This window comes from Nymphalis io, chromosome 18, assembly GCF_905147045.1.
Source record: "Nymphalis io chromosome 18, ilAglIoxx1.1, whole genome shotgun sequence".
NCBI lineage: Eukaryota > Metazoa > Arthropoda > Insecta > Lepidoptera > Nymphalidae > Nymphalis > Nymphalis io.
Window position 1 is genome coordinate 1,878,338 of NC_065905.1, and position 24,361 is coordinate 1,902,698.

General features: G+C 33.0%; 1 protein-coding gene and 1 long non-coding RNA gene across 6 annotated transcripts in view; one reads left to right on the forward strand and one right to left on the reverse strand.

The window, feature by feature from the left end:
• Nucleotides 1-22,923, reverse strand: part of LOC126775618 (uncharacterized) — a 132,235-nt gene extending 109,312 nt beyond the window's left edge. Inside the window, exon 1 of the long non-coding RNA XR_007669899.1 lies at nucleotides 22,769-22,923. This is a non-coding gene — a long non-coding RNA (uncharacterized LOC126775618). The remainder of the gene's footprint in view (nucleotides 1-22,768) is intronic.
• The window catches only part of LOC126775513 (homeobox protein cut-like), a 141,373-nt gene continuing 132,592 nt past the window's right edge, over nucleotides 15,581-24,361 (forward strand). For all 5 annotated transcript variants that reach the window (XM_050497501.1, XM_050497502.1, XM_050497506.1 and 2 more), the window contains exon 1: nucleotides 15,581-15,987. The gene's annotated coding sequence lies outside the window, so the exon portion shown is untranslated. The remainder of the gene's footprint in view (nucleotides 15,988-24,361) is intronic.

Genomic DNA, 24,361 nt, shown 5'->3' on the forward strand with positions numbered 1-24,361 from the left:
GCCACTCCGTGGTTCAAACACCCGATCGGGCCAATTTATATACATATATAATCGTGAATCTAAAAGTTTTCAGTGCGTTGATACTCAGCCTGAGCTCATTTCTATCGATTCGGTTTTCTTATACCATCAGATGATGTGAATGATGGAGAATGCACTTGTGCACACACACACAAGTTTGTACTTATATCTTATTACTAGCTTCCTTCCGTGGCTAGGCGCTGAGGGCAGGTGTTATGTTGCCTGTATTGTTAGGGTGTAAGCTATGTTGTTCCATTTCATTCAAATCCATGTAGTTTTGCGTGTAAATGTATCAAAGATCCATCCATCCTCACATACATTCGCGCTTATGATATTATTAGGACACGGAACTGAAATTTCAATAAAATATCAAATTAGTAGTTATTAATGTCGATCAAAAGAAAGTTCAATTTTAAAAATAGAATCTAAATGTCTATTTATTAATAAACACATATCCTTTCTTCTCTCTAAACAACAAAAAAGCACAACACTCTTCCTTTTTCCCATCAATAACGACAATCACATCGTACGCACTGCGTAAAAAAAACAACGGAACTAGCATTCGAAATTCGAAAGTGGAGCATTCAAAAAACGAACCATCAATTAGAGTAACTCAATACGGTGTCACATTAAAATGACGAGTCGCACTAATGGATTTCCAAATTTGAATTTCAAATACATTCGAACGGTTCGCCATCGGTTCCATGGAGTATGACTTTTTTAATATTTTGCTTTTTAAATTTTTAACTGCGAGTTACAATGAATAACAAAACAGTTGATGGAATGAACATTCAGAGAGGAATATGTTTGAAATATTTTAGTTGATTATATTTATTACATTATAAATAATAATATTATTTTCATGGTAAATAAATAAAATGGAAAACATTTAATATTTTTATGTTTTAATAAATATTATAACAAGCTTCTTGTAGGTGCCTTTTAATTGATTAAAAAGAAATGTAATGATTCGGTTTTTACAATTTGAGAATTTAAATTTATTTATTTTTTATTTAAGGCCATAAAACAGGCAACCGAATAACGACCGTAGAATTGTAACCCTAATAGAAAGAAAAATTGTGTATAGACTATTTAAGGCCACCGCCCACAGACAGGCGAACATACAAACCGATCTCATTACTAACAATGCGCCATATATTACTCCGTTTCCGGTGAGAATTCGATGCGCTGTCTCGCTCTATCAGACGAGATTCGTATCTCCCATCTCTGTCACGATCGCTCGACGCATCAAGATCATTAGGAGGCGATACAGTGATTTGTTTAATATTTTAAAGGCATTGCTCTTTACGCTGAGATTGCGCTGTTTATTTCGTATTACAATTGTTAAAGGTTTTTTTTTATTATGAACACAGAAACTTAAGTAGCAATGAAATAATGGATAAGGAACAAAAAGATTTATTGTTTTTTTTTAGGATATAAAAACTATTTGCATGCTCATTTATTACTAAAGGAAAGGAAAAATATGGCTATCGTTGGGTATTCTAAAAACAAACAGCCAAAAGAATTTCAAATTTCGAACAACGATATAAGAAAAATATTTCTATTATCAAAATGTTTAAAACGTCACTAAAAATTCTAAAGCAATCCCAATTCAATTTAGTTGAACGCGAACCGTAAAACACAAAGTGACACTGCACCGAAAATCTGTTTAAAAAAATATCAAACAATGAGGCTGAATGCAACCCGTTCATATGCAAATTAAACCGAAAAATTTTGACATAACCATAAAAGATGGATCACATTATAGAATGAATGGAACGAATTCAAATATTTAAACAATGACTTCGATCTACATTCACGTTCGATTTTCAAATATTGAATCTTTTATCTGCGTGTATTTTTTTGTATACGTTGCGTAGAAAGAGTTAAGACGCGATTAGTGAATAGATAAGGTAAGCTTAGATTACTTAGAAATAACTTATTATTTATGTTACCAAAAGTGAAAGCGTGTTTGATTTAAAATATACTTTATTCAAGTGTGAACACATTTCAAAACACATGACAATAGTAATTTCAAAAGATTATTGTAACAATGGCGGCTAACACTGATTCGGATTAAAGATTCTATTAAAAATAATCGACTATTTTGTAGTAGTTTTTATAGGTAGGCAGACTGAAAACGGGCTTGATGGTAAGTGGTAACCACCAATATTAATAATGCCTCACATCGTCAATACGTTACCAACTATATATTATATACAATTAATTGTATTTATTTAAGTATGTAAAATAATAATTTGTTATTAAAAAACTATAAAATTTAAATTGAATGAATATTTGTATAAGAACTATACACATTTAGGTAGACATAATTTTAAGGGATAAGTATTTTAGAAACCTTAAACTTTACTCTATTAAGCTGTTGCCATTTAAAGAATTTAAGAAAAAAAAATACAATTTGATATTGAGCAGACATCACTTTAACATCACGTATTTTTTAATAATAAAAAAATCACCCGATCAAACTCTATTCTGACAATGGCGGGAATCATTAGAAGATTTGAATAATAAAAAAAATATAACTAGAGGGGAGTTACTCAGTGTTGCATAAGTAATTATAACAATTATTTTTTGATAGATAATAAATTATTTTTGACGGTTCAACGTTGTGTTGCCATTTCGCACCATAAATTAAATCGGTTCAATAACTCCGACTAGGATGAATGTATTTTTCATATTACTTAAGAAAAGCATAAATAACTCCAAGGTCCTCAGCGATGTGAATCTTTCAGGTTAAATCCTGGGCTTTTGGAATATTTTCTTCTATTATTTATATATTTAGAATATACTGGTAACAGAGATGGACCCTAAAAGCAACCCAGTGGAAAGGACCAGTGGAAACTGACACGATGGGAAGACGAATTTAAGGGAATGTCTACATACTAAGGCATATTTTTTATTGTTATTGGCACTGTAAGAAATACTAGCCATTCCTTACATTATCCAATGGGCCACCAACCTTGGGAAGTAAGTCCCAAGTATCTGTAATTATACTGACTCACTCACCATTCAAACCGAAACAAAAATACTGTGTATCGTGATACTGTGATGAGTGGGTTGCAGACGAGCTAGCACAGAAGTCTACCTTCAACTAAAATTCAAATCAGTCTTCGAATTGTAATTTATATTCATATTATTATTATTGTAGAGTTCATCCATGATGGATTGTTCTTATATATATATCGCGGATGGTGTCAAAGATGCTTTATTTACATTAAAAGAAATACACTGCATGCAACAGTTCTACTTAAAAAGTTCATTGTTCATCGTAAGTACTTAAAACTTAATTTTTTTTTATGAGTGAATATAAGTTTTTTTTTGTGGCCAGTTCAGCGGTATCTACTGATATATAAAATAATGAAATATATTCTAAATAGGTGAATTAATTCAATGAATATAATCAATATTAAAAAAATATTTTATCTAAACGATATTAACCGCACACGTGTGTTTTTGTCACCCCCATCATTTCCTTCCATTCTCAAGACAGATGCCTTTCTCATTCAAATCGAGTTATTATATTTAGATCTGAACTTTTTGTAACGACGCCATGTTGTAACAGCTGATTTGTGATGTTTTTTTTTTTTAAAAAAAGTTTCATTCGTTTCATATGTGGAGCTTTGATTTCGATTTTTAAATGATTCCATTTTTTTATTGAAATACTATATGAAGTATACTTATGTTAACACAAACATAATATATAAGGTTTTTTGTAAATTAAATAAAAAAAATGTAAAGAGTTGTTTGAAAGAACTCGAAACTCACTGCAGAAATCGGTCGTGAATTGTCATGAAGTGAAATGCGACATTGACCATAAAAATTAAAACGGTTCTAGGATACACGTATCAAAATTGTATAACGCAATAAGTCAATTGTCAACATTTCAAGGGTAGGTAATGCAGTGAGTTCATACTAAGCACTGCAGAGGCCGATCTTAAACAATGTTGGCATCTGCCCAGGAGATATAGAGTGCAGGCGTGTGTGCACAACACAGGTGCACACCCGATTCCCTCGCTCAAAATTCGTTGGATACAATAAGACACGACCGGAGAACTCAAGCGCAGAACCAAAGGCTTAATATGCTCCCCTAGGCATGAAAGTGTAATCAACCAGCTTCCTTCATCACCGATGACATAATTATTATTATAAACACAAATTAAGCACACGAAAAGTTAGTACTGTTAACTAGACTGTTCAAGTCACCTCGGCGTGTCAACTGAGGTGATAATTACGTACATTGATGATGATAGTGCACAGGGAATATTATAGTGCGAATGTGTGCAAACACAGATGTATACAGGGTGTACTTGTATAACACATTCGATCTTAAAGTCGGCAGTGTATTTTCAATAACTGAATGATTTATTTCAATGCAAACACAGATGCTCTCTATACCTTCACTCTCATAATCTGATGGCAATCCAATACGACTGGAAAGAGTTCAGACACATGACCATCGGCTTTACGAACTACGGGAGTGTACACACTTCTAACTTCCGGATTCTGGACTAAGAATTTTTCCACAAAAAATCTATCAATTTTCTATTGGCCTAACTTGGATACTGAACTCTCGGGATTTATACCTTGACACTAGACGAGGCAATCGGTCTAGTAAGTAACAGCCTGCGAATGTCCCACAGCTGGGCTAAGGCCTCTTCTCCTTTTTTTGAGGAGTCGGTACCTAAAAAAATACAATTAATCAATTAAACAGAGGAGTATATCAAGTGGTATCGGATATTGGGTGCAAGATGCAGTTGCAGCGAGTGAGAGCGAGAACAGAGGACCCGCATCATAGATGTAATTATTTTTACGTACATACGCTTATGGACGTATAGAATTGAACTATACGTTTTTTAATTTTGGATTCGTCCAGGACACGTTTATTAATTAGTATTTCTCGTCGCGTTCATCTTAAGTATATTTAGTTCTTATGTCCGTTTCTTCCCTTGACTTGTAATTTTTTTTTTTGTACAATAGGAAGGCGGACGAGCATATGGGCCACCTGATGGTAAGGTCACCAACGCCCATAGACATTGGCATTGAAAGAAATGTTAACCGTCGCTTACATCACCAATGCGCCAACAACCTTGGGAACTAAGATGTTATGTCCCTTGTGCCTGTAATAACACTGGCTCACTCACCCTTCAAACCGGAACACAACAATACCAAGTACTGCTGTTTTGCGGTAGAATATCTGATGAGTGGGTGGTATCTACCCAGACGAGCTTGCACAAAGCTCTACCACCAGTATATATTTATATACTCGTTATGTCGCATTTAATTTCATATTGATCAGTTAAGGAGCTTAGACGTGACAGCGAAACAAACAAACTCAAGTCCGCATTTATAACATTATTACAGATAACGTTATCTAGTTTTGTATTTCCCTTTTTTGCCGTTGAAGTTATTTTATGGTGTTATTTTTATATATTTTTTACTCTTTAACAGTCATATACTATAATTTTAAACATAAAATAATTAAATATATTTTATTTATATTGTGTAATTTATCCCTTTAGTTATTTATGGTGTTCTGATATGTCTAAAGGTTGACATGATGAGAATAGCTCCATGCATGAAACCCGTTATTTAAACAGCTTTATTGGCTTCCTTTAAAACTAATTAACAAACTTATTGCACTTACTATAATAAAAAACATAATTAATTAATTAACTTACTGCTATTTCTTTCCGGGAAACTCTTAAAGTCGTTGCTGCTGAAATCTTTCCGTTCCGGTCCGATCGATGAGGATCGTCATTAATTTCAGATTATAGAGATCGTAATCTTTAAGAGTGAACAGAGACATAACTAACATTATATATATATATATTTTAATTTTCTTTTATAATGTCCTGTCTATAACATTGTTAAGTCTACAAATGCATTAATTAATACCAGAATCGTCATTCATGTTATATATTTCAAGAATATAATAATGTCGATTAATTAATGATGGCTGATTGTGGTGAAACAATGACTGGCCTAAGAATTACTTGCATGGGGGCTCCGAGATGCATTGCAGAAGTGAACCTTATCACAAGGGAATATGAGTCAAATTATTTCTTTATGATAGTAACTATTTCCTAAAAGTACATAAACTGCTAAATGGTAAATCGTGACCAGATATATTATTAGTTAGACATATTAATCATTCATACATTATCAGATGCCGATTAGATGTCTAGTGTATGTACACTGGCTCACTCACGTTGATGAATTTTCCATTGGATTTTTTTACTTTAAATATTCATACGTGTAACATCAAACACATGCGTGTGTTATAATGTTTTTTTGCATCGAGATTTTTGAAAGACAAATTAAGAACGAACGCGAAATTTTGGAGCGGATTCGAACTGTGAACTTCGGTTAGGATTTTCTACCATGTCATGAATAATCTTTTATTTTAAAGATTACTAGCAATTCGCTTTGTTTAGTAATTACTAACAATCATACAATTAATAATAATTAACCTTTAAATTAAGCGTACAGCTTGTGTTAGGTGTGGTGACAACAATAGCCCAAGGGGTGAAGATCGAACCTGCGACTTTTACATCGCTACCCGTACACCATTCCACTATTTACGCTTAATAATTAATACAATTGATCTAACTTAAATGTTTATATTAATGCAATGAAAAATATGAACCTGGTCAATAGCTAGGTTTTAACCACTGCGCCATCAGCGACTCGGAGCAATAATTACGAGTACAGCTTTGGAAAAGTGCAATAATGTCGGTAACATCTTGGATTCTTTGATGGCCTCGATTTGTATAGATTAACGATGATACAGAGCTTTTATTATTTTTATTTTATTCAGCTCATATTATGTGTTCGGGTTATTTTTGTGAATAAAAATGTTTTTCTTTCCTTATAAGATATTTTACTTTTTAAATCAGATCAGTATGTATAGTATATTGATACCTTATATTTGAAATTTGCTTAATATAAATATTGATTTACACAAAAACAATTGAATTTAACATAAAAATTTACATTCATTAAAACTTGAACTTATTTTTTTATTATTTCTTATTATTGTTAATGATTTGTAAAAAAATAATATCCTGGACATTTTTCACACACGGCCATCTGATCCCAAATTAAGCTTGTACAAAGCTTGTACTATGGACACCAGACAACTGATATACTACATATACTTTTCTTTTGTAAATACATATTTATATTGATAATAACACCCAGACTCGGGACAAACAGACATGTTCATGCACACAAATATTCCTGGGTGGGAATCGAACCCACAACCTTCGGCGTGAAAGGCAAGCATCTACCAACCACGCCAACCGGCTCATCGATAATCTCAATTAGAAATGACCTTCGTATATATCACGAGCCTCTGTACACATCTACCCTATGCCCTATTATCGAAATGCACATCGCGGTTTCCTAAGGGTTGAATATTTTCAGCTATTGCTAACAAATTTTCGCTCGATATCTCCCTATGTGTAGCACAATAAGGTTCATAATTGCTCAACTCGCACAATACAATAACACCCGTTCCTGGTCGCATTACCGAAATTGTTTTTATCTTCCGTGTACTGATGCTGTATTATCATTCATATACAATTTCAAATAATTTTCTATTCAAGTATGTTTTAGAAATTTTGATTTTTTTTATATGATACATATAAGAGACTCAAATATTATTAAGCTTTAAGATACAGTAACAGCCTGTGAATGTCCCATTGCTGGGCTGAGGTCTTCTCTCCATTTTTGAGGAGAAGGTTTTTAGAGCTTAATCCACCACGCTGCTCCAATGCGGTTTGGTGGAATACGCATGTGGCAGAATTTCAGTTAAATTAGACACATGCAGGTTTCCTCACGATGTTTTCTTTCACCATCAAGCGCGAGATGGATTATAATCACAAATTAAGCACATGAAAATTCAGTGGTGCTTGCCCGGGCTTGAACCCACGATCATCGGTTAAGATTCACGCGCTCTTACCACTGGGCCATCTCGGCTTAAGATAAGTATACTATAATTACTAGAACCGGACTACTAGTATCCCGTCTATACAATTTTTTTTTGCCACCTGCTAACCATGGGAAATGTCCACCATCGCCCATAGATATTGTATATAATCAATGCGCCACCGACTCTCCGAACTAAGATCCAATGTCCCTTGTCCTGGAGTTACACTGGCTCACTCATCTTTCAAACCGGAACACAAGAGTACTTAATATTACTGTTTGGTCGGTCATGTTTTTAAATTTTCAAGTTTGTTAAATATAGAATAGAATCAAATATAGATGACAATTTATACAATAATATATATAAAAAATACCACAATCAGATACGTGGCACGTCATCTCCGCACCTTCTTGTTGACAACAAAAAACAACAACAATAGCTGACATACGACAATCTCGCTGCGCACCCACCACTGCGCATGTATAGTTTGATGTGTTCCAAGTTACCAAACGAGTACAAACTATAAAATTATACTCACGTGTACATAACTATATATGTGTATATGATTATATATTCATTTATATTTAACTAGTGTTCGTCCGCGGCGTTGTCCGTGTGTTGGGTAAGGGGGGAAATGTTGGTGTTAAGGGGGAGGGTTCGATTCAGTGTTAACCGTGACAGCATAACATACAAACAGAACTACTTCCCCATTTATAATATTAGTATAGATAGATAAAAGATCGGTCTCATTGGTGTTGTTACGGTAGTTGGTTTATCCCGAGGTCCTAAGTACAAATCCTTGGTCGGACAAATAAAAAAATAACATTTTTCCGTCTTGAAATTCTCGAAAGCAATCCAAAGTTTTAACGTTAATGCTGTGTCTGAATCTATAATGTCGGATAGGCATCGGATTCAGAGCGTCAAGAACTTGTGCACTACGGCCTGTGTGTGCCAAAATCTTGAAGACAATAATATATTAATCCATCATATCAAAATCGCTACCTCCTACGACTTGTTCCGGGTGTTTCGATCAAAGCGCCGCGACCGGCTTCTGGTACAAAAATATATAGTTGAACACAAATAATTTATGAAGACTGAAGACTTTATTACGACTCATGTTAATTCAGTGTTTAAATTATTTTTATAGAAGCAACATCGCCGTGTTACGTTGAAGTTCTACAAAACATTGATAAAAGCTATACATAGCTACATGGGTTTTATATTCGTAAACTAAATCACTTGTAATTATAACTTTTGTATATAGAATAGGTAACGGACAATTGGCCCATCTGATGTTATGTGATCACCACCGCCACATGGCGTTGTGTATAAAGCATTCGTTAAATAACCAATGCGCCGCCAACCTTTATTACGCTGGCTCACATTTCACACTCGGACCCATATTCATATAATACGGGACGGGAGTATATAATAATTACTATTAAATTTAGTAATTTCAAATTTGGAACAAAAATTAAGATACCAAAGATAAACACAAGAAAACGCAAGAAGAATGTAAACCGACCCCCGAAGATTAAACCTAGACTTTTCATTTATGAATTATAACCCTTCCCAATGAAATTCACGTTTATTTAAAATTAATGTTCTTAAAAAAAAAGAAATTTCAAAGACTAATAAATCATTCGCAAATTAATAACTGATACCGTCATTCGGATGAGACGGTTCCGTGGAAACGAAACTCTAGTTTGCATAAGACACCCTCGTTTTGCTGTTACTCTTCATTTCTTTAAGAAGTTTGCATTAAACAGGACGTTCCGATTTTATTTAACTTTAAATAAATAAAACATTTTAATTTAATGCCAATTAAATTTATTCATAATAAGAATAAAATATTATTATTGTATAAATAAAATGTTCATTGTGTATTAAAAATATTTAATTGAATATTCGTATTCGAAATATAAAAATTAAAATTTATATTTTTGACGATATTTTTTTTAATTACTCTTAAATTATTATAAAATTTAATCTGTTATAATTTTTTTAATGTGTGTGTTGATTGAATTATAATCTTGCAATTTAAAATAAGAATAATCTATTTTTTTCGTTGTTAGAACAAACTCGATCACCACAAGACAGGATCGTAAACAACAGAAAGTGTTATGCGATTTTGACTATAATAAGTATAGCATTTAAAGTACTCAAGCATCAAAATAGCGTATCAACGTAAGTCGATTTTCAACATTATTACAAATTAACACTTGTCTTTGAGTAAAAAGACCAGGACAGAATTTCGTTCGGCTCTAATAAAATATGTTATTAAAAGAAATGTAAAATTTATTATCTAAATACAAAATTTTAACCAAATCTTTTTTGTAGCTGAACCGATTTTAATGAAATTTGGTATAAAGCAAACTTGAAACCGAGAAAGGACTCAGGGTACTTTTTTCACTTAAAACACTTCCTAGCACGCGTGCAAAGGCGCGGACGAAAAGTAATATTTGACGAGCCGGTTGGCGTGGTTGGTGGATGCTTGCCTTTCATGCCGAAGGTTGTGGGTTCGATTCCCACCCAGGACAGATATTTGAGAGTATAAACATGTCTGTTTGTCCTGAGTCTGGGTGTAATTGTCTATATAAGTATATATTTACAAAAAAAATGTAAATGTATATGTATATGTAGTATATCAGTTGTCTGGTGTCCATAGTACACAAGCTTAATTTGGGATCAAATGGCCGTGTGTGAAAAATGTCCCAGGATATTATTATTATTATTATTATAATATATATATATACAAGAATTTATCATTTAATGATTTAAGATATTTGTAAATAATATTATAACATTGATATTAATGTAAATTATAATATTAAAAATGGGACTTCCATACTTTTCCGACTTAACCCTTCACCGATGGTATCGAACGGACCTCTACAGCTGTTTCGAGGCAAAGACACCCTTTTCTATTTGCACTTTTGGGATCTTTTTGTCGTCACTGTTTTATTGTGTATTTCTTTTTATCGACGAGTTATTTTGTCACGATATTAAGTACTGTGTGTAATTGTGCTGATCTCTGTTAGTAGACGCATTTGTTTTAAGATCTTTAAAGAAAAACTATTTAATAGATTCTCACAGTCGACCACGTTTCTTTTTTCCTCCAATTCTTCTTAGAATTCTGTTCTTTTTAATGTATATAATAGGTAGGTGGGTGAGCAAATGTGCCAACAGTTGTTAAGTGGTCACCACTGCTCATATACATCGGCACTGTCAGATATATGAACCGCTCCACACATCGCCAATGCGCCACGAACTAATGCTTATGGAAATATTGTATAAAAACATACAAACAATATACACTTATAAGCAATCACAGGGCCTAGGCAATTATTAATTAAAAAATATATATTAAGATGAAGGGCCGAGATGGCCCAGTGGTTCGAACGCGTGAATCTTAACCGATGATCGTGGGTTCAAACCCGGGCAAGCACCACTGAATTTTCATGTGCTTAATTTGTGATTATAATTCATCTCGTGCTTGACGGTGAAGGAAAACATCGTGAGGAAACGTGCATGTGTATAATTTCATTGAAATCCTGCCACATGTGTATTCTACCAACCCGCATTGGAGCAGCGTGGTGGAATAAGCTTCTCCTCAAAATGGAGAGGAGGCCTTAGCCCAGCAGTGGGACATTAACAGGCTGTTACTGTATATATTAAGATTTAAATTTTAAAAGAATATATTAAGCTAGCTGCCCGCCCCGACTTCGTATTCCGTAAAAGCTATTAGTGATTTAAATATAAAATCTCGAAGCTAAAGAATTCGGTATGTTTTTACAATGTAAGCTTATTTACCACAATAATATATAATATATATGTATATTTATTTTTATAGTATAGATAGGCGGACGAGCATATGGACCACCTGATGATAAGTAGTCACCAACGCCCATAGACATTGGCATTAACAGTAAGAAATGTTAACCATCGCCTACATCGCCAATGCACCACCAACCTTGGGAACTAAGATGTTATGTCTCTTGTGCCTGTTACACTGGCTCACTCACCCTTCAAACCGGAACACAACAATATCAAGTATTGCTGTTTTGCGCTAGAATATCTGATGAGTGGGTGGTACCTACCCAGACGAGCTTGCACAAAGCCCTACCACAAGTACATTATACACACAATAATATTGATTATTTTTATAATAGCAATGACAAGCATTGTATTTTTTTTTATATAGAATAGGAAGGTGGACGAGCATATGGGCCACCTGATGGTAAGTGGTCACCAAACACCCTTAGACATTGGCATTGTAAGAAATGTCAACCATCGCTTATAGCCAATGCGCCACCAACCTTGGGAACTAAGATTTTTTGTCCCTTGTGCCTGTAATTATACTGGCTCACTCACCCTTCAAACCGGAACACAACAATAACAAAATGTATAAGCACGAGAAGTGAAGACGAGATCGTAACACGAAGTTTTATCTCCGCAAAGCCAGCTCTTCACTCGAAAGGGTCTGTAAGAGTCTCATTACAATATAACTCTATTGTGACACAATCTAACAAAAACTACATGACTGTTCGATTCATACTATATACTATCATATATGAACTTACGTATTATATAATTTGTTTATATATGTGCTAGTTTCAAAGGTGAGTAAGCCAGTGTAATTACATAAAGGGTACATTCGTATAACTACATAGATTCTAAGGTCGGCAGTGTATTGGCAATAATTAAATGATTTCATACAGCGCAAATACAGGTGCACTCACTCTTCCCTAACTCTCATAATCCGATGGGACGGCAATCCGACACGACCGGAATGAGTTCAGGCGCAGGACCTTTACGTGCTTTCCGAGACACGGTAGTGTACACACTTCCAACTTCCAGACACCGGGCTGCTACTGAGAACTGTCGACAGAAAAACTCGATAACTTTTTACTGGCCTGCCCTGGGATTTGAACCCAAGACCTCCGGGTCTGCGGCCTTACATGTAGCCACTAGACCAACGAGGCAGTCAGAGGAGTGTTACACACCACCAATAACCACCAAAACCAAATCAATAATATTTAATTGCCGATCAGTATTGAACCATGGACCCAGGCGTTGAACTTAAACATTTTAAAACAATGGCGTTAGTAATACCAAGAAACTTAATTAATTCAAATTCAAAAGTACATTTCGAAAGTGCACTCTGATTGTGAAATACAGATATTGAATCGTGACGAATTTTAGCGCCGTTCGTCTCACCCAACGCCATCATTGTACTCATATTGAAATTGCTTCAAAACAGTTCATTATTGTGGTGACGATAAGTGTACTCGACCACCAGTTCAGATTACCTCCTTAGGACATTCATTTGTTATAGGAAGGCTAACCGCCTGATGACTCAAAATATTTACACAATATATTACAAGCTTTTTTAAATCATTAATATATAATAAATAATTATATGAGAATAATGTAAGGAAATATTGTTACTAGTTACAGTGTAAAAAACACATGCAAAGTTCCCCCCCTCCCCATAAAGTTGAAATTTCCTAAAATATTTTAGTGGATGCATACCTTATAAAGTAAATCTATATTAGGAATTTCAACTTTCTAGGCTCAGTAGTTGGCTGTGCGACTGGGTCCGGCTCGTGTGCCGGAACGACAAACGGCGTGTCGGTCTCTCATAGGAAAGTAATCCTACATATACATATATATTAATAATAAAATATATTTATATTATTAACAGAACTATGTTTTTTTATTTCATGTTTATTGGTACACAAAACAAAAAATGCACTGTCAGATTTTGGGAATCATACAAATTATTTTATATTTCTCGATGAAGACACGACATGCGCTTAAAATTTATCAAAGTTTGAACAGACGTCTAACTTTCGGTACCCTAACCATAGAAAATTTTAATAGTTATATTTATTTATTTATTTTAATACATATATATTTATTGGTCTTACCTAAAATAAATTCTAAAAATTACGTAAAATTTCATTAGCCATTAATTTTGTTATTCCACGTCCGCCAGGCGTCCCTTCACCATTTACATTATATGGGACATAACATATATTGTTCCTTGTGTCTATAATTACACTGGCTCACTCACCATAACCAGAACACACCAATAGAAAATATTGATCTTTAGCTGTGGAATAACCTATGTGGGTAGCTACCCAGATGTATGAATACGATCCTAGAATAATTATTTTTATATTTTCTTATTCAACACTATTTTTCATTGAAATATTTATTAAATTGTCTTAATAAAGTTCTCTTACATAGGTATAACATATATACCTATATATTAAAAATATATTTGTAATAAGTTCTACATTGAAAACAGTGAAATTGCTTCATACAAACATTCGGTATCATACCATTATGATTATAGGCATCAAATTAATTAAATTTCATTTAAAAATGTAAAATTAAATATTTTCTATTTATGTTACATGTTAGAAATTACAATAAAATCAATTTCCACGCAAGAAAACGCCGTGAAAATGAGAAAAGCGACGCGCAACGCCATCTAGTAGCGAGAGGAACTCTAATCATAAAACGAAGTCAGCTCTACGGAATAAAATTTACAGAACTTGCGATACGAAATATTTATTTATACTTTATTATATTACTGTTATATAATATTTTATAACTAATCCGTAAAGTCAGCCACTCACGTATTATAAGTAAATAATAAATTAAACAAATTAAGATTACATATATGTTAAAATTCTACGTTTAATTTCCGTAGTTTTTATAATGAAATTAATTACAATTAACAAGCTTTTTTGGTTTTTGTTGTTGCAACAAAATATTATATTCAATAAAATGCATACTTTTGTTTTGGAGTTGAAAAATACAAGATAAGGTAAAACTTAGGGTCCCTATTGTGTTAAGGGCTTCCCGATCGCACGAACAAACCCAGTAACCGAATTTCGGGTGGCGCAAAACAAAAACTGACCTACATTTGCGCCCTACCGAGTTCAGCCACCCCTGCCGGCTGAGACGTCCCTACGCGTCTTGCCCTTTGCAACTCTGCACTTTCGATTATTTCAAGGTGAATTCTATTTTGTGCATTTGTTATGTTAATAGCATTGTTATAATATTTTTATGAATTAAAAAAAAAAACAATTTACAAAAACATGCGGAACCTTTGAAACCGAACGAGTTCCTAGCAGTATTGGAGTGAAACAATGTTGGGTTAGTGAATGTTTATCGTTTACAAGATGTTTGTGTGACTGATGTGTGTCAAGAAGTTCGCGAGATACATGTAAACAAACAAATGCCGGTGCCGAGGGCCGAGGCCGAGGGCCGAGGCCGCGGTCCGTGCGGCGGGCAGTCGATTGCGCTGCAAAAAAAGCGCATCCTATTATCGACTACAACAAAAGGACTTGTGCAACGATACCTAAGTACACATCTCGATTCATCGTCTCGACTCGATCCGAACCGATCCTATTGGCGCGCCCCACTGTCGCCGCGAGCGAGCGGGACGGCGAGCGGCGACAGCGGGGCGAGCGACAAGGAGGGAGACGGTCATCTTAGCCACCGAGTGGCGTCCCACTGGGCGGGGCCGCACCAAGGAGTGAGCCTCAGATGCGCGTAGTGGGGCCTCGGCCGAAGGATCGCACTGCAGTCGTCTGTCGCGGCAACGACGCGCGCCCGCGACCACGCGCCCGCTCGCGTCGAAGGATCACCTTACGTAATAACTAATCTGATCGAACCCGTTCATCCGATTATCGATTGTGAACAAGTGAACTTTCTTTATCTGTGTGCGAGTTTTTTTTTATTTTTTCGCGCCTTAAAAGTGAACTCGTCGTATTGTGCGCTCTGTGTTATGTTATTGTTTTGTTTTCGCACAGACTCGAAACATTATTTTTGGGCGTAGCTGACTGTGTTTGATTTTGATATTTTTGTTGATGACATTGTGAGTGTTTCACGGACGGCTCTTTTTTAAACGATTTAAAAGTTTTAGTGATTTATTTGACTTAAAGTGTTATGTGGACGTCTAACAACCGTTTCCCAAGTGACAGTAGCTTTTGATAATTGTAAGTAAATGTATTTTATTTCCTAAACTTCAGTGCACTTTGTGTAGTTTTATCTCAATTTATTTTCCAATTGGCAAAACGAAATTATTTTTATAAAAATATGTGTAACGAATTAAATAAATCATTTACAAAGTCTTGTTAGAAAATTATTATCTTATTAATGTTAACAATCTAATTTTAAATATCTAAGTTTAATAAACAGTATAAAAAAATAGTTTAAAAAACATATCAAATGTAATAACAGATAATAAAATGTTTCAATTTAAAAAAAAACAACTCGCAATAATTTCACACACTAATAAGTATTTCATTTTATATTAAACAAAACTTTACATAAAAAACAATACATAAAAATAATAACAAATTAAATTTTACATTACTTTTATTACAAAAATTATAAACTAGATTACAAAAAAAATATTCTTTGTAATAAGTGAAAGTATCATACAATAACAAAATGATTAGTCAATTGACGCTAATATAAATGCGGCGGCAGAAAAATCGGTCACATTGTTTTGTTAATATTAATTTAAGTGCTGTAATTAGTATTTATTTTAAATAAATTCATGAGGCAGTCTGACGATATTCCTTTATCATTTACAAATACCCTTTTCAATAAAAAAAATACCTTAAGTTAATTTCATATTCCACGTAAAATACAATTTTTACACTATACCTTTTTCGTATTTAAATAATTTTGTGTCTTATAAATCCAATTAGAATAATCAAACGCTTAAAATATTGATTCATTATAATTTGCAGTGATAAAGACAAATGATATTTCGAATAAATTACGTTTAAATAGTTTTATAGTCGATTAGAAAGTATTAAAGAACAAATTACATACAATTCGGTAATATTTTATAATGATTACCTGACCGTAATATGGATATTGGAAAAAATAATATTTATAGTTATTCGTCATAAAAATGATAACCACTTTGTTAAAGTATGTAATCAAAAAAATTTTTTTTATTAAATGATTATCGAAATTAATTAATGGAATTTAATAATTAAGAATCTGTCTTTTGGATAAGTATCTCGAAATTCGTACAGATGGCGTCAGGGGAGTTCCTTGACCCCGTATTCCATTTGTGTTATATCTGTTTGTCTGTGTGTACTAAGTTTCTGGTAACAATTAGTTAGATAAAGTTTAATTTTGATGCGATTATTTGGAACGCCGTATTTTAAGATAGTGTTTGAAATTGGAATGATTTTAAGAATATTAATGTAATAATGACTAAGTCAATTAAAATTGATATTTAGGTACGTAAATAATAAATTTGAAATTGATTTTTTATACGAATGCAAATTTGAATGCAGTCTAATGAATGATAAAAACAGGCTATAAGAAGTGCGTTAATTATTTATTGAAAGGTAATTACTATCGAGCTAATACTAAACAATGTGTAACGCCATTGTCTTTAAGTGATTATTTAGTTCATTAAACACTCTTACACGTATAACGATTAGTGTTCATTATAATGTCATCAATAAAATGAAAAAAATCTTTAGAATTTATAATAGAAATTTTAAATTTTGTTTTTCTTTAAATAATGAATAATCGGTTTATCATTGATATTGTTTATTGATAGATACTAATGGTTTTATTTTGAGACTAAAGTGTAATTCTATAAAACTTAAAAAACGATTTTTTTTTTTTTTTTTTTAAATAAGGAATATAATTTATGACGTGTTTTTTTATAATTAAATCTAAAAATAATATTCAACAAACATACTTATTAGACTGATAAACGTTTTAGCTAATGTAAGTAGTTTCTTGTTAATTCTTATTAGTGTAAATTATTCATAATGAAAACCTCCAGAACGGAACTGACGTCATAGTTTTATTAACAATTGTACATATTAGTAGTATTATTAAATACCCAATAAGTACATTTTATTTGAATTTAAAATGTTTCAGATGTATTTAGGTAGAATATATAGTAACGGAATCGTATGATAAACTACGGGTCGATTTGTAATTATAGAAACGTTTGTGTTATATGGTAAATTATATAAAGTAGTAATGTAATGTAATTAACAAGTGTATGTATTTATTAAAACACTTAACACCGCGTTAATTAACTTAAAAGGTATTGATACTTAATTATAATTTTTATTTTTATCAATCATTATGGAATTTAATTGAAACAAACAAACGCAAATGTGTGTAACGTAACTTATTAGTTTGTCCATCTGTGCTTTGTAAATATATACACGTACACGTATTTAAAAATCCATTCGTTGGATATATCTATACTAAAGTATTTAATTTCTGACATATAAACCCGTTAAGTTGATATTTCGAAAGCATAGATTATTTTGTTGTTTTTCTATTTTAATAATTATCATTTGAACTGACGTGATAAAAAAAAATTTAAAATAAAAATATACCTATATAAATAATCATTATTTATTATTATTAATTTTAAAATTTTTATATAGAACAAAAACGTTAAATACAGATAATAAATTAAATAAATGTTTTTTGAAATATTGATTCTAAATTCGAATTTGAATTAAGAACTTTTAAATCATCACTGATATTCTAAACGTTATTTAAACAAATATAAATTATATTTAACATTAAAATATTTTTATATTAATAAGTTTTTATTAAATAATAATTTATAATAAATAATAATTGAAAACACGCAACACTGAAACGTGTCATCAAATTCGTTTGATGAGAACATAAATATATCTTAATATATATATTAAGTTATTACACATATGGCGTTAATTGATCCACCGCATCCTGGACTTCCGTGCGTGATGACACAAGATTCTTAAACACTAGCAAGACCCTGACTCCGCCATTTTAACGTACAAAATAACTATTTGAAAAATATATATACAATTTTGAAACTATATAGCAGCGTTCTAAAACGAGAACTCGCATATAACCTGATTAAATTAAAAAGGGGCAGTTATTTTGAAATCACAGACACTTCAAATTTCTTTGTATAAAATTAATATAACCCTGTCAAATATAAGAGGTGGATGTTTCAAGGGGTTATTAGCAAAATACTGATCTATATTTTTGGCTTCATTAATTATCCAAATAATAATAATGATTTATGTTATATTAATAATATCTTGCAATATAAAAAGTTAAATTTAAAGTAGGTATAATGGTTAGAAGTCGTAGATTCAAATTTAATTACGAGGCTTTCAATCTGAGCACCGTTGAATGTTTCAAGTGCTTACGATTAGTTCATTTAAGGTCTTTGGTTAAGGAGGTGAGATTATTGTATATGTATCCAAATACTTACACATGCCCAGCGGTGGGGAATATTGATTTATTCTATTGAAAGTTATATTTCGACAAACGTCAAATTCTGAACTGAACGCGTTATTATTAAAATTTTACACTAGCCATATCAAAACTATACTTAATATTACGAATGCGAAAGTAACTCTGTTACGCTTTTACGGCTAAACTACTGAACCGGATTTGATGAAATTTTGTCTAAAGCAAGCTTGAACCCCAAGAACTGCTGCGACTGCTACAATAATTATATATAATATCAATCAATCAATATTAATACATAGTATAAACTTTTTTTATTATTTTATAATAACATGAATGAGATATTATTATCACAATTATTCTAAGCTACATATTCAGTTGATTTAAGCTATTAAGCTTAATAAAGCTATTTATATAGTAAGTTAAAGTTATCTTAACTTGTGATATAAGTATCACGTTACAATGTTAAACAATCCCGAGTGCACCGTGAGACGAACTCGTCGCTTTAAGTCACATATTGACTGATAATTGTGGTATCATTTTGCCGTACCGTATTATACAGAGTGCTCTAAAAGCACTGTAATGAAAAAAAAAGTGTTAAAAATATATTTATTTGATTATGTTCTTGAGATTTATTATCGTTTATATTATTAAAGTGAAATTACAATTAGTGTATAATAAGTTTTGATAAGTAATTTTTCCTTTAATTTATGATAATCATTAGTTAATCTGGTATTAGATTAGAATACAAATTATGTAATTATAATATTTATTTTTATAGAAGATTATGGAATTATAAAAGACGTGTTCGCTTGTTCACAAGACTTTCAGGGTAATAATTCAGCTGATCTATCACGGTTAAATAATACGAACCATCTTGAACATTCATTCATTAAGTTGGTATAGATACGTAACCGGAAGTCCGACGAAAATTAAAAAAAACATAAGTCATAATGATATAAAACTTTATAAGTTCAATGTTATCAACTCATTTTAATATATATTCTACTTTCACTGTTCACTTACAGAAATCTACGTTATCAGCGAGTAACCTAGGCTTTTTTTCAAAAAAATTTAGTTATCCCTTCGAAAAATGCAATAATGTAACCAAAGGTATCCAAAATTTGCTGTATTTTAGTGTTGATTACCGCTGTTTGACAATAGAATATCATTTGAGTGGGTATCTACAAACGAACTGACACATGGACCTGATATCCTGATATACTGAGACATTTTTCACACACGGCCATCTGATCCCAAATTAAGCTTGTACAAAGCTTGTGCTATGGAAACCAGACAACTGATATACTACATATACTACTTTTCTTTTATAAATACATACTTATATAGATAATTACACCCAGACTCAGGACAAACAGACATGTTCATGCACACAAATGTCTATCCTGGGTGGGAATCGAACCCACAACCTTCGGCGTGAAAGGCAAGTGTTCTGCCAACTACGCCAACCGGCTCGTCGAAACCTACCGCCAAGTATTTAAGATGATCTGTCTTAGTAAAATATACTAAGCTAGAAGCTAAATCAATATAAGCATTGAGACATATATACGCCGGTGAACCAACTTTATTACATTTGTTTATATAAACATAAATAAAAAAAGCCGAGATTACCTAGTGGTTAGAACGCATGAATCTTAACCGATGATCTTGGGTTCAAACCCGGGCAAGCACCACTGAACTTTCATGTGTTTATAATTCATCTCGTGCTTGACGGTGAAGGAAAACATCGTGAGGAAACCTGCATGTGCAATTCTGCCACATGTGTATTCTACCAACCCGCATTGGAGCAGCGTGGTGGAATAAGCTCCAAACCTTCTCCTCAAAAAGGGAGAGGAGGCTTTAGCCCAGCTGTGGGACATTAACAGGCTGTTACTGTACTGTATATTAATAAAGTGTATTTGTGTGTTAAACTTTAACTTTGTTATATACTGTTAAGTTCATTTATTTATTGTCTAATGTCTATTTTGCACTTCAAAATATTGGTAACTAAAAAATATTATAGGTAAATGTTAAAATCTCTTAATTGATAAATAATAAAAATTGTACGTGTTGATTTTCAAATGCAAAAGTGAGTTCGTTTGTTTGTTACGCTATCACTTCTTGACTACACGACCGATTATTATGAAATTTTACATACACGTTCTCACGAGCATAGGGTACATAACAAACCCACAGACAAAGCTGCGTGCGCAAACTAATAATACATAAAATTGTAGAATCTATGTTTTGAGACAGCGAATGACAATTCAAGCAAAAGTAGCCCACTCGAATGAAATATTTGGTTGAATTTTGGTATATGAGAAGTTGTTTCTACAGGTTTTATGTGGTCCATCTCCGCGATGGTCGTCACCGTTGTATCGGGTCCAGCAACATCCCACTGGACGAAGGGATTTAAATAGATTTGGAAATTATTCATCACATAATCCGACACGTGGTGGTTTTCTCACGAAACCCATCACCAATGAGCGAGAGATGAATAATAAATACTAATTAAGTATATAAAAATCTCGTGATCCCGTCTCTTATTTATCGTATTCTAAAGGACTTGTAAGTTTTATACAAAAGCCTAAAACGCGTGTGAACAGAAAAGTCAGCAACAACATCTATCACAGTACATATACACTTTATATATAAGTCATGTACAGTGAGCCAGTGTAATTACAGATATGAGACTGGTATTGATTCCGTGGTTGGTGAAGCATTGAATATATAATGTGCTATACTTTCCGTGTTTTTTTTAAGTATAGGTAAGCGGACGAGCTTTTGGGTCACCTGATGGTAAGTGGTCACCAATGCCCATAGACATTGGCATTGTAAGAAATGTTAACCATCGCTTACTTCGCCAATGCGCCACCAACCTTGGGAACTAAGATTTTATGTCCCTTGCGTCTGTAATTACACTGGCTCATTCACCCTTCAAACCAGAACACAACAATACCGTGTACTGCTGTTTTGCGGTAGAATATCTGATGAATGAGTGGTACCTACCCAGACGAGCTTGCACAAAACCCTACCACCAGTGAACCTACCGATTAAAAAATTAACTAAATATTTAATTTTTCAATAAATATAAATTAGTATAAAAATAAGTCACACTAGCAACAAACCCAGGCTGATGACAATACGATTATACAGTATCAAATAGGAACACTCTGTATAATATAAATTATTTTTTTAAAAGTCTTATCTAAATTAAGCATAAGCACTAAGAATCTGAGACCGGATGCACTATCAATAACCCAAACTATTATTACAAACATTAATACTTAGAACTACGCTACAAGTCCTTGGGAAAGTATTATAAATAAAAGCCGGATTCTCAGTGGTTAGAGCACTATGATATTAAGCAAAGATCGTGGGATCAAACCCAACAAGTTAAATGAACTTAATTTATAATAATATATAATAATAATAATATCCTGGGACATTTTTCATACACGGCCATCTGATCCCAAATTAAGCTTGTACAAAGCTTGTGCTATGGAAACCAGACAACTGATATACTACATATAATACTTTTCTTTTGTAAATACATACTTATATAGATAATTACACCCAGACTCAGGACAAACATACATGTTCATGCACACAAATGTCTGTCCTGGGTGGGAATCGAACCCACAACCTTCGGCGTGAAAGGCAAGTGTTCTACCAACCACGCCAACCGGTTCGTCAAATTATGTTACTTAGAAAATCTGCATATGATTATATGCTAAATTAATTTCCTTTAAGTCTCTTTGTCCAGCAGTGGGATAATAAACTTTTTCTTTCATATCACCTATACTACTTTGTAATATAATCTGTGGGTCCATATGTTTTTACTTTTGTAGGCTTTTCCATTCGAATCGTTATAGGAGAACAGTTTTGATTTTTTTTATACATTAATTGTTAAAAATTAACCGAATGGATGTTTCATCTGGTGGTCTCAGCATAATTAAATAAACATTAGGTAAAAAATATTCCTATTATAATACTATGATATCTAATGTCCCTTGAGACACTGGCTCACTTACCATTCAGAAAATAACGCGGGATATTTCAGGTGACTGGGCTGATTTGACTTGTCGTCGGTAAGTGGTCAAGATCGCCATTAACTGCACTGCAAGAAGAACCCCTTATAACACCATTATCCCTCCAATCATAATATCTAAGACATTAGAACCCTTGTCCATATAACCACACTGGCTCACTCCCTCAAACTGGAAGCAAAACATCATTGATATTCGGGAATTGAATTGCGTATGCAACAGGCCTGAAAAATTAATGACGTCATCATAACGATTAGCTCCGTAAAACGGAAGCCGGACTAGTTCCTTGCGGTACGAATAAATTCACGTAGTATAACTTTGATAATTCTCAATTAAGAAGTCAGTAATATTGACTTTATTAGAAGCTAGTCGGCTGCAATAGCTAAACAGCAACACCAGTTCCCAGCAAAGAACAAATAACTTCGATGATTGGAAATCCACAACAGCGCGATTTTAAGGCAATAATATCCTTTTGAAATTAGAGATAGACTTCAGACAATCACTCTGTGGAGCCAGCTGTTGACGGCGAATATTCCGAACCGATATGACATTAAAACCTTCAAGGAAAGACACTCGTTCCTTAAATGACGCAAAGCACCCGCAAGCCTTCTGATTGCAGGTCTCCACGGGCGGTGGTAGTCACTTTCTATCAGGTGAGCCCTGCCTGATTGCCTCCTTAAATAAAAAAATAAATATGATAAAAATGCGCTGAAGTAATTATTACCATATTTCATATTAAGTAGATATGTTTTTTTTTAATATGACTTCATTTTAGGCTTTAGCGTATAGGGCTTAAAAGGTTGTGTTTTAAATGTATTTTTTTAATTTAGTCAAAGTGACCGCGAATCTTTTTTAAAAGTCCAAAGATCAATAAGCTTAACATAATGATTAATGACACCATAACATCGTGACTGTCGTGTAACCTGACGCCATTAATTGATATACCAGAACAATTGTTTGGCTTTGCAATAACAACACGGTACACCGTGAGCCACAGGCGGATGGAAATTATTCATGGAGACATTACGTCACAGTCGCATTCTAATTTTAAATTTTTATATTATATATG